Source organism: Propithecus coquereli, unplaced genomic scaffold (assembly GCF_000956105.1).
Source record: "Propithecus coquereli isolate 6110/MARCELLA unplaced genomic scaffold, Pcoq_1.0 Scaffold12, whole genome shotgun sequence".
NCBI classification, from domain to species: Eukaryota; Metazoa; Chordata; class Mammalia; order Primates; family Indriidae; genus Propithecus; species Propithecus coquereli.
In genome coordinates this window covers 7,873,607-7,886,269 of record NW_012136080.1, presented here as the reverse complement: position 1 = coordinate 7,886,269, position 12,663 = coordinate 7,873,607, and the positions used below count along the sequence as shown (strand labels likewise).

The window sequence follows — 12,663 nt, the reverse complement described above, 5'->3', positions numbered from 1 at the left end:
CTGGGTGTGGTTGTGCACACCTGTAGTCCTAGCTACTCAAGAGTATCACTTGAGCCCAGGAGTTTGAGATTACAGCGAGCTGTATGACTGCACCACTCCACTCCAGCCTGGGTGACAGAGCAAGACCTTATCTCTGAAAACTTCAAAAAAAAGGAAAAAAACGAAAAACAGGCACAATATTATTTCTAAATTCCACCTGCAATTAATAAAAGATAGATTAGGAAGAGTCTAATAAACAGTTTACTAAACTCAAGCACTTTTACTTATATTAATTTGATCCTATTGATTGGGAAAATTAAAGTAAAAGGGAAAGATTAGCAGCAAAGAATTTCCAGTGTCTACCTAGAAATGGGAATGCCACACAACTATGTACATGCAAGCAGACATTACACAATGATAGGGAGGTGCTCACATGGAATTTTGGAAACAGATAAAAAGGAAAAGGGCATTACAGACACAGGTCTGGCATTTTCTAAACATAATTCAGAACACTTCAGTCTTGATTTCAAAGAACAGTAAAATTGCTTTCAAATTATAAAAGTTCGGAGAGCAATATATAAATAATACTTAAAATGTATTTACAGGCTAAAGAGTAAAACTAAGGGTTTAATTTCATTGATTAGTAGCTAAAACTTTTAATCGAGCTTTCAACAGTTTTGCCTCCTGGTAAACAAACAGTAAATCATGAAATACTACAAGTCTTAACAAAAGTAGAATCAAAATCATAATTGGATAAAACTATGAGGAAAGCATTAAGATTACAAAAGCTACTATAGGTTTCCTAGGCATCCCACTCATCTCTCAGAAAAATGTGAAGTCTTGAAATTAGAAATGAAAATATCAGTGACCAAGAGTAATTTCTCTAAATCTGTTCATCAGCTAAGGTAAAGGAAATCAGCATTTGCTGAGATCTCTTTCATGCCAGGCACTTGTACATACCCTGCCCTATCTAATCCTAACAAACCTGAGGTGGAGTCGTCATCTCTTTACAAGTGAGGAAACCAAGGCCAGAGTTAACTTTCTTGCCTTTGGTTAGAACAGTGTTTCTCAATCTTGGCACCACTAACATTTGAGAAGGAGTGGTGTTATCTTATATATTACAGCATGTTTACCAGCATCCCAGGTCTCTATCCACTGAATGTCAGTAGCATCCCCACAGTTGTGATGACCCAAAAATGTCCTCAGACATTGCCAAGTGTCCCTTGGAAGGGCAAAATCAGCCCTAGATGAGAAACACTGAGTTAGAGGGAGGTAGCCACTATTTTCATTCAGTTAACAGTAGGAAATGTCCCAGACCCTGCTAAAGCTGAATAAGGGACAACTTGAGGGTTTCTGCCCTCAAGAGGTCACTCTGAACCCTGGTATTTGATTTAAAACCTCTCTCCATGCACAGTCCTATGAGACTTACACTGTGACAGCCCAACCTTCTTCTACATACTGTCTTCGGCCAGCGTCCAAATCAGCTCACTCCTCCAACCACAGTGTCACTTCCACTCACCCACCTATGTCGGCTTGACATCTTATAGTTATTTCTGACTCAACATTCCCCTTCATTCCCTGTATCTAGTCATTGTCCAAGTCCTGATCATTTTTCCTAGAAGTAAAATGTCTCTCTCATTCATCCCTATTTTCCATTCCCATCACTCTAATACATATAAAAGCTGATCTCCCCTTACTTTTCTTCTAACAGAAGAAATCAGAAGGAACTAATCTCTCTCCGTCCCTCACATGAATTAGGGGTATTTATCAAGATATAACTGAACTACCAACTTCTAGGGTAGGGGGCTGGCAGACCTTAAAGAGTAGTCTGCAAAGACCAGATCTTCTTTCTATGGAGTGGAGAAGGAAGCTGGAATTTCCCATCTGAGATCAGACACAAGTTTCATAAGCCAGATGTTAACTCTCAGTAGACAGTAAGTAGCCCTGACAAGCAATAAAAGGACAAAGATTTGGTTTGCATGCCATTACAAAGTGACTTGCAAGCTATTTCTGGCACTTGTGCCATGAACCGCTTTTGCCTGCTCCAAGGGAACATACAACTGACACTCAACAGAGCAAGTAAGATATGACTCCCAAAGAAAGCTTGAAGCAATTAGTATTTCTGTCCCTGCTGATGTAGAAATCCGTATGAAAGTAAGTCAAACATTCCTCTAGGGAAACACTAAAATAGATGGCCAAACAAAATCTAGAGAAATAACCGCACACAAAGAGATATATATGTATCTCATATATAGCATGTATGAATAAAATCACAGCATTAAAAGAAAAATTTATTTATACTACAAATGAAAAAGGCTCTGATTTCAGATGAGAGAAAATCCAGGACCTGAATTTTGATCTTGCCCTCAGGCAGAGAATAAAATTTTATTGGACTAATGGTCCTTAGGAAATACTTTACCCTTTTTTAACTTCAAAACACAATAACCAAGATAAATTTCTAAAATTTCCAATCTAATCAAAACTTTTAATTTATACTTCACATTTTTAAAAAATAATGTTCAAAAAAAGTATGATAAGTGACAGCCTAATTATTTCCACTTTGGTTATTATTTCAGTTTTTCTTTTATAAGGGGCTGAATATCAAACAACAGAGTGCCAAATATATTTAGTATTTAGAGTCCTGCTGCTATTCCAATTTCACCAGGCTATTTGTTTTAAGTAAATAAATAAATGGAGGCCAGGTGCAGTGGGTCACACCTGTGATCCTAGCACTTTGGGAGTGCCGCAGGAGGACTGCTTGAGGCCAGGAGTTCCATACCGGCCTCAGCAACATAGCAAAATCCTGTCTCTACCAAAAAAAGAAAAAAAAAGAGAATTAGCTAGGCATGGAGGTGTGCACCTGTAGTCCTAGCTACTCGGAAGGCTAAATAAAGCCAGGAAGATTGCCTGAGCCCAGGGAGTTTGAGGTTACAGTGAGCTCTTGATGATACCACTACACTCTAGCCCAGGCAACAGAGCAAGACTTTGCCTCAAAACAAAAAACAAACAAACAAAAAAAGGAAATAATTTCTACATAGATGCTTCAATATCTCAGAGCTTTTAAAAGAATAAAGAATGTCACGCTAAATTGCTACATTTCCTCCTAGGGATCACAAGTTTAGGTCAGCACATTTATGAAATGACCAAACGTCAAGTCAAAAGGCCTTTACTTGAGCAAACAATTATAATTAACATGTATACTAAATAATTCCAACTCATACATTCTCTAATATTTCTAGGAGGAAAAAAAAAGCAGAAACTGAAATTGAATAAGATGCCCAATTACGGCCATCTTAAGATAATGCTTCGGACCCCAGCTATTACTGTCCTACTGTCTATAAGATAGCTTTTTAACATTTCAAACTTTTTCTAAATGTATCACAAGTTTAGCCTAAGCTAATCTAATTTAACATAATTTGTGTAATTTACTTGTAATCCTAAAATTTATATCTTTGTCAACAGCAACTTAAAGCCGAAAGAAGACATAAGGCTGACCCTGAACACCAGGAGTTTGAAATGTGAGGGTCCAGTTATACTTGAATTTTCTTCCTCCTCTGCCACCGGAGACAGCAAGATCAACCCTTCCTTTTCCTCCTCCTCCTCAGCCTATTAAACGTGAAGACAATAAGGATGAAGACCTTTATGATGATCCACTTCCACTTAATGAATAGTAAGTATATTTTCTCTTCCTTATGATTTTCTTAGTAACATTTTCTTTGGTAGCTTATTTTGTTGTAAGAACAAAGATATAAAACATATCACATACAAAATATGTGCTAATCAACTGTTTATGTTACCAGTAAGGCTTCCAGTCAACAGTAGGCCATTATTAATAGTAGTTAAGTTTTAAGAGAATCAAAAGTTATATGTGGATTTTTAACTGCACAGTGGGGTCACCTCCCCTAACCCCCAAGTTGTTCCAGAGTCAACTATATTAGCAAATGCATATAAATACCAGCCATATACATTCAAAAGGAAGTGCATCACCATAGCCTCAACTTTTGTGAGAAGTCCTTTCCTGCATGAAATAATGGCATTAACGTCAGCACTCACCTAACCAGTTTTTACCTTACTGCCTTTTACTAACACTTGTTCATACGAAGAGTAAAGATAATCTTGTCACACCTGATGCCTGAAACCATTACAAAAAGAATTTGTTTTTTAACAAAGTAAATGTGAGGGGACCTCTGGAACTGAGGTATTTTAAGATGTTGCATGTAACAATGACGTCATTTAAAATTCACCCAAACTAACTTTTCCATCAAACCACGGTACTGTTTCCACCTTTAAAAAAAAAAAAAAAAATTTAACCTTGTAAAACAGATGATGGTTAACCAAGATCTCAAAAGAAAATCAGCCTTGGGCCCTAGGGGTATGTTCCCTAGGAAACTGTTTTGTTTCAGTATGCTTCAGTTAACATAGCTGAATTCTGCTGACTTTAAATGAATGATAAAAACATTAAGACAAATCAAGTATTTAGATTCAATTGTCAGAAGGGTACTGCTTACAAATAATCTCTGCTGCATCCCTCTCGCTTAAATTACTACAGTTTATAAAATGCTGTCACATACACAATCTCTTTCAGTTTCAACTCTTTTCCAGAGTATTAAGAATATCATTTTATTGAGAAAAATGCAAACAAAATAAACTATATTTTCCACACCTAAAAAGATATTTGTATAACCTGATTTCCTATTTCCCGTAAAAGGAATACAATACAGAAAAGGAATCATCTCTTTCTCCTCATAGCTTCTCCAACTATCCTAATACAATCTTTTCCTGAGACATTCCTAGATGATTAACAATTTGAAATTGAATAAGACTATTTTAAAAAGTAAAGTGTAAATACAAATACTTTAATTTTCAAATGTCAGCCAAAAGAGACTGAGAGGATTACTTCCCAGACCTATCAGCTTTGCCTACAATCTTAAATTAACCATGTCTGAATTACTTTTCTATATATTTTCTAGTCAAAAATTTAAGGTTATATTAGCTTCATGTGCATTAAATTTACATTTTAATGGGAAAAGCCAAATTTATTCCACTGATGGGAAAGAGAAACTATTTACAAAATTCTCCACCTAGAATTGTCTAGTAAGCTAGCCCTTTACACATGCAAACAATTTTTAAAAATCAGAAAAGAGCCATTTAATTATACATTTCAGATTCCTAAGTGGTTTATGTTTATTTTTGTGATAAACATGTAAAAAGGAATTCTAAACAGTGTGAATAAAATTCTAACTCACAAATGGATATCCAGGGGCAGTCCCTGAAATTCCAAGAAATTTACACTCCAAATTTTCCTAGTGATTGGCATGAAGTATTCATGGAGCATCCTGGAATCTACAGCTAAAAACTGGTCAAGCTTTGCTGAGAAAATTTAAGTGGGCCCTGAAAAAAAGGTCCAGAAGAATTGAAACTGAAGTGCCAAAGAAAATACCACCACTGCTGAAGAGGACCACATGGATGAAGCCATTTTCTCCTCCCAAAACCATAGTCAACTTGGCAGGCTACCTAAGAACCTGCATGTTGATGCTCTAGGGAGCAACTATCAATTCTACACTGTTCACACCTAGAGCTATAAATTATCTGCATACCTACCGGAAAATTCTCTGTTACTGGGGAAGAATAGCATCATTCAAATACTCTTGCAAGCTAACTGTGTGTCAACCATTGTTCTGGCCACTTTGCATATACCAGGCTTCATTTGTTACTCACAGGAATCACCCAAGAGGGCATTATCCCATTTACAGATGAGAAGATTTATAAGTTAAAAAAGCTTAGAAGCATAGTAACTTGTTATTAATAGATTTTTATTCAAGGAAAAAATTACCTGGCAGGATTCAAATCCAAGCCAGTCTCTTTCCACTCTGGCCCCTGGCTTCCTGATAGAGCTCTAACATTTTGTATAGGCTTAAAGCACTAACACTACAGAAAATTCCTTACTTAACTCTTCCTATCCCCTAACAATGACAACTTCAAACAGAAAATTTTGGGCACTACTCTTTCCCTTTCCAAATTCAACTGTCATGACAACATAGTAATGCCAACTGACACATTAGCATGCATTATAGGGCTAGGCTATTTACAATTAACATTTATTGAGCACTTACTATAAGCCAGATACTGTTCTAAATGTTTACAACAACCTTATAAGGTAGGTTCTATGATTATCCTTATTTTATAGATGAAGAAACTGAAGCACAGAATGCTTTAATAATTTGCATAAAGCCAAATAATGGTAAGTGGGAATCCAGCATTCAAATCAAGTTGCCTGGCTCCACAACCCAAGTTCTTAAACTCTAGCCTTCCTCCACCTCAAGAGAATTTATACAGGGTTTTTCATTTAATCCTCTCAACTCTGTAACTAAACATTATCAATCCCAATTTATAGATAAGAAAATAGAGGCTCAAAAAGGTCAAATAATTTGCCTCAAATCACACAGCTTTAAGTGGTTCAAGACAAGACGTGACTCAAGACAAGGCTTGAATCCATTTTTGTTTCACACCTCTAAACTATTAATACTATATACACCATGTCAAAGGAGGATACATAAAAAGGCAAGTGAACTATAAAAAGACATAGATATCAACCCATGTATTTTAAGATGATCAAAGACTGTTGAAAATTTCTAAGCCATATACAGGTTCTTCTTAAAAATGTTTAAATATGAAAAAAGGAAAAAACATGTCATGGTAGTTAGAAATTGGCAAAAACGGTCTCTTGATGGTCAAGAATAATGAGACAGAAAAGCTCACAAGTTTTTAAGAATTGTATAATCTTTTACTTTGAAGCCACATCATTCATATTTGGCCATAAAATACAGACACAATCAAACACAACCACCCCCTCTCACTTCAGGAGATAATGAGAATCAGTATTATTACTCATGCTCTTCTTTGTCAGAGATCAAAAAACAAAAGCAACATTTAAGAATCCATCTACTTTAGGCTACTCTCTTAAATCTGGTAACATTTTGAAAATAAGTTCACAAACATCCATTAAGTTTTAGAGGTATATGAAAGCATTTAATTTTGTTTCATGCAGAATGGATTTGCCTTTCCCAGATCTATAAACTAAGAGAGGAAAAAGGCTCAGAAAAGTGATTTTCCATACCACCAAACAAAAACATTACTGCTTTCAAATGTTTCTCGAGACCCAATTAGACAGTATAACTCCTCTGCAGTCACACTTTTGCATTTTAGAAAATGTCTTCCACCAATTATCCATCTAGAGTAAAACTGGAAAATATAATCATGTCTCTCATCATATTTCCTCCATATCCCCGAAGTCTCAGATTGCAAAACAGATTACTGCATCTATAAGAAACATCTACTTTAAAATTACTAGTCCTTAGACGTATCAAGCTTACATTTTCAACAATGGGGAAAAAAAAATGAGAAGCAGCCAGCAAGCCCAATTGCCGCTCCTTTGTACCAGATATAGATTTTAAAAACTGTAATTTGTTAAGAATCTTTTATCACATCTTGCAGCCTGGTTAAAGCTAGGGAAAAAAAAGATGATTGCACACAAGTCAGAAGCCAGTCCAAAGAATAAGTGTGGTCATTTCAGGAGGGAAAAAAAATAAATCATTTATTCAGTTGTTCAGTTTTAAAAAATAAATCAGTGCTGTGTAGGAAAAGCATTAAATATTTTAATGAGGTCAAAGGAATCAAGTAACATGTGAATGACAATATAAGACATTCAAAGTGTACAGTGGACAAACAGGTTTCACTGTCAACCTCCTAAACGATGTTCTGAAATAGGGTAGAACTTTAAGAAAGAAAATGACTTCAAAATATTTCATTAAATTCAGAGGGGTTTTTCGTGAACTGAAAAACAATGAGCTTTTTTTCACCAAAGCTAGAGATAATTAAAAATCATTCTTTCTTATAAATTAATCTAGTCACACAACATATCAAGGCTTGCTATGGAAATATACAGAGATGCAGTCCATCCCCTTGCCCCCCTTTTTCACTTCCCCTCGGGTGATTCCTTTCAAATAGCTTTCATTTCAAATGGATAGATGCTATCTGAAATGAAAACTTCTCTTCCATCTCCTAAGCTAAAGAAAGCAGGAATTCTCAGAAAAGCAGAATCAAGCTCAGTCACCCACAGAACCTTAATCCCCGAAATTCCCCACGTGACCAAAATAAAAGCTGGATACCCTAAGCAAGCAAATCCTTGGACATCTCACATGCAAAATAAAATAAAAAGGTGGAAAAAAGACAACTTAAAAACAAACCACCACACCCTCAACTCCGCGTTGCAACCCGTCTGCCAGGGGCCTTTACCTTCATTTTCCATCGAAACTGCACTCTGGTTGATGGCTACAAAGTCTTTAGTGTCAGCCACAGCCACACTGGAAATAGAGAGGAGAGGAGGACAAGGAAGAGAAGCCCCCGGAATCCCAGGCTGTCACCCCCGTTCCCGGCCACGCGTCCCACGGCTGCTCCCACCACCCCTAGCAGCAGCATCTGCAAGAGAAATCAGGAGAAGCGGCGCTGACGAGAGAAAGGGTAAGGGAGTCCCCCGCCCAGCCGCCACCTCGGGAGCCCCCAAAACCCGCGCCCGCCCTCTCGGCTACCCGCAACGTCCCCAGCTCACGCCAGCCGGGCGGCGCCCTAGAGACAACCCCCAGCCGGGGTATCCCCGGACGCCCCCTTCCTTCAGGACGTGGAAGTTTCTGGAAATGGGGGCAAGAGGTACTACAGGTACCCTCTCAAAGATCCAGACCCGCCCCTCCTCCAGGCTGCGGGGACTCACCCGCGGGGCTCGCGGGGGCGCCCTGCGCGCCTCGGGCGAAAAGGAGCTGCTTGCGGGGCGGCGGCGCAAGGCGGGAGCCTGCTCGCGTCGAGAGAAGTAGTGAGCAGGAGGGCGGGCGGGGAGGGGAGGGGAAAGGAGAGGAGGTGAGGGGACCGTCACGCTCGGCCCGGCCGGTTCGACTCGGCGCGACCGCACCGGTCTGCTCCCGCCTCCGGCTCCTGCGCTCCGCCCCTCCCCGCCGCCCGCCGCCCCGGCGCGCCCCACACTCCGGGCCTGCCGTGCACCGAGCTTTGTCGCTACTACTTCCGCTGCGAGAGGCGCGCGCGCAGGCGCATTCGCACTCACGGGCGGGGAAGGCGGAAATGAAATGAAGGTAGAGCCTTCGGCCCGGCATGGGCGCAGTTTTGGAACTGAGCAATCCGGTAGGAGGGCGCGCCGGGTTGGCTGCCCGACCCGTCCCTGCCTGCCCTGTGGCGGTCCCTCGCTGACCCTCGGGACGGTACCCGTCCGCTTTTACGCACCCGCCGGGCGCGAGGGTCTAACCTCCACCCTTGCCTCGCGTTGACCACTCATTCCCATGAGGCGACCGCGGGGTCGGACCAAGCGGACCGACACAGTCATGGCCGCTGTCCCCGAGGCGTTTGAGTGCTCTCTACGAAGTCCACAGGGGAAGCCCCTCCCGTCAGGGCGGCCGTCACAATCTCGGCGGGCAACGCGAGGGCAGTCGATGGAGGGGACGAGCGCAGACAGGCGCCAGTGTTCCTGCCAGGGAATGGGGCACCGTGAGCAGCCTCCCGAGTCTCGCACACCCACTTGCAAACCCCAGCTCTGCCTACTTCACATTTCTTGCGAGAGCTGGTCATCGCAGGGCGACTTCTCAAAATTCTGTCCCAGTAAGGGGTGTGCTTCAGTTCCTGTGTGTAATTTGAGGGCAAGGTTCAGCCTCAGAGAGCTCGAGGGAAAACATCTTTTTCATTTGTTTCAAGAGTTAAGGAACCTGGGAGAGGCTGGAACAGCAACTAGACACCAATCGTCCACTGATTGAAGCCAAAGAACCGGCACTTCTTTGGCCACTGGCTATGTCTTTTCCCACGTGAACCTTTCACTTGCTCGGTACATCACCCAGACCCTTAATAACTGCTTTTTAATGGACGATTGGTTTTAATTAGCCTTGGTAAGCCAGACAGAGCAGACATTGAGCCGATGTCTTCTCCCACCCACAGTCCACTAGAGGGCAGGGCTACACCTGCTGAGTTCTTGCGCATCCTCCGAAGAACTCTAGGCAGATCAAATGAAAACTCTTATTTATGCTAGAAGTATTTTTCTACATCCGCATTCCCATTACAAATTTGCCCCCGATCTCAGGTCCTGTAATATATCCCAATATGCTTTCTAACCTTACGTTCAGCATGAAAATAAATGGACCAGGTAGGTGGAACTAGTAGTATAGGATCAAAAATTGTGGACAGCTTTCTAGATTTACCTTTCTTTTAAGAAATATTGAGCTGTTATTCAGCGAGATCACTTTTTAAAGATGAACTCATAAAAATCACTATCAAGTAGATTTCTACTTGGTAGGAATCTATGTTACTATCTGTGACCTCAGGCTTTCATGCTAAGTGATTTTTGTCTGCACAGTGGCATAAGCCTATGATTTGTACAATGAAAGTGCTATCTCTTGTTCAATGTTGTAATCAATTTGTAATGGTTATTAGTGAATTTATTTATTGAACCTTGAAACAACAGCATCATATTAAAAACAAAAAAGCATCTAAGGTAGATTACACAATATAAATGCTATTTGGCATTAACATATGCATGTACAAAATAGAAGGTAATTTTGTTGTACAGAATTTGATATTGGATCGCTTTAATTACCTGCAATATTTTATCACAGCAACTTTTCAGAATTACCTATTGTGCGCTGCAATACTCTAGCATTAAAACTGAATCCATAATTAATTCCCCCAGGGATTTATAAGTCCATGGTTTATACTTAAAGTGACTTAAATTGAAATTCTACTTGTGGTTGCCTAAATTGTGAAAGCCATTGTTTCTATTGCTAAGCCAAAACATAAACTGGATAAGACCAGCTTTGCCAAGAATTCTTACATACTTCGTTCTTAATCCACTGTCAGTCATCTCACAAATTCCTAGGCTTGGGAACATCAAAGAGCTGGAAATGATAGCTGATTGAATGAACCACTTAGCTGGAGCCTCATCACCATAGCTCTACGGTGTGATCCTCTATTCTGTACCTGAATACCTTCCCTACCAAGCTAGCCAACATCGGTAGTACCAACTTTGACTTCCTTTGTATATGAAAGATAGCATTTATTATGTATATATTTTGTACATGAAAGATAGCATTTATTAACATTATTCAAGCCAGAGCAGTGGGAAGTGCTTGGGCCATAATGTTCAGAAGCCCTTTTTGTTCTCCCAGCATCTCCTCAGACCAGCTAACTTCCCATGAGACTGTTGTGTAGTCATCCTCACCTCCTCACCTTAAGGGAAGTAAACGAAAATATATGTGCACCATAAATGTAAATTCTGTGTACACAGTAGGTCCTCTGTATCTGAAGGTTTCAAATCTGTGGAGTCAACCAACTATAGATCATAAATATTTGAAGAAAGTAATAAATAACAATAGAACAATGAAAAATGATACACATCTTTTTAAAACATGCAACATGTAATAGTATAACAACTATTTACATAGCATTTATATTGTATTAAATATTGTAATAATCTAGAGATGATTTAAAGTATTTGGAAAGATGTGCATAGTTTATATACCAGTACACCATTTTTGAGGGACTTGAGTATACATTGATTTTGGTGTCCAGAGGGGTTCTAGAACCAATCCCTCATAAGTACTGAGGGAATGACTAAATATTTTTACACACACACACGCACACACACATATATATACACAGACATACACACACACTACCTTTCTTTCCCTGATAAGATTATTGTAAAGATCTGATTAATACAGGTTGTAAATTTTAAACACTACAAAAGTATAAAATTATACAGAGAAAAAAGAACATGCCGGGAATATCAGCTAGCTAGAATGAGATTGATGGCAATGAAACACATTATATGCAACTTTCCTCTTATTTCACTGATTCTAAATACTTAACCTACAAAATTAAGTGTATCTGATGCAAAAAGTGGTCACATGAGCAATAAGAGGAAATTTGTCAGGTTTATCTGCTTGGGAGAAATATTACAAATGGGAAAAATTGAGGAAGAATGGTCATAATGTTCTAATTGCATTTATACTGTGCTTTATTCCACAGAGGATGTGAGGCATCTTGTTTTCTAATATCAAATTTGATAACTGACATTTTTATGAACCTGAATGAGAAAAAACTAAAACTTGGAAAAGATTACTTTAAAATTGTTCCTCAATTAATTGATGTCTTCTTTTAAAGGCTCTTTTAACATTGTTTAAAGTACCAGAGGTTAATAGTTAAGGAATTTTACCTAGCTGCTAGAAAGTAAATTGTCATTTTATTTTTTTAAGTTGGACATTTGAAAAACATATAAAGATGCAACACTTTATTTTTATAAGCTAACCTACTCCAACAGAACAACGGAAGTATTTTTATTTTTAAAGGATAAAGGACATGCTAAGTGTCAAGTTTAGGGAGATGTAGTCTTACTGCACAGAGTCATATGAAATCAATGTCTAACAACCATCTACCAAAAGTGCTATAAATCTACCTAGTTCCATGTTTTAGCACTGTTGGAAGAGTAAAAGTTGGAAGCAAGAATAAAAATTGAAGGACTGAAATAATGAGCTACCTGCGTTTCATTGGTTTTAATAGCACACAGATTCCCATGTTCTCTATAAATATTTTATCACCCATAGAAGTCCACAGCTGGTTTCACAACTGATAACATTC

General features: G+C 39.1%; 1 long non-coding RNA gene across 1 annotated transcript in view; it reads right to left on the bottom strand.

Moving 5' to 3' along the window:
• The window catches only part of LOC105826329, a 29,764-nt gene extending 20,830 nt beyond the window's left edge, over positions 1–8,934 (bottom strand). The window contains exons 1-2 of the long non-coding RNA XR_001138306.1: positions 8,747–8,934; positions 8,275–8,457 (exon numbers count right to left, since the gene is read on the bottom strand). This is a non-coding gene — a long non-coding RNA (uncharacterized LOC105826329). The remainder of the gene's footprint in view (positions 1–8,274; positions 8,458–8,746) is intronic.
• Positions 8,935–12,663: the final 3,729 nt, after the last annotated feature.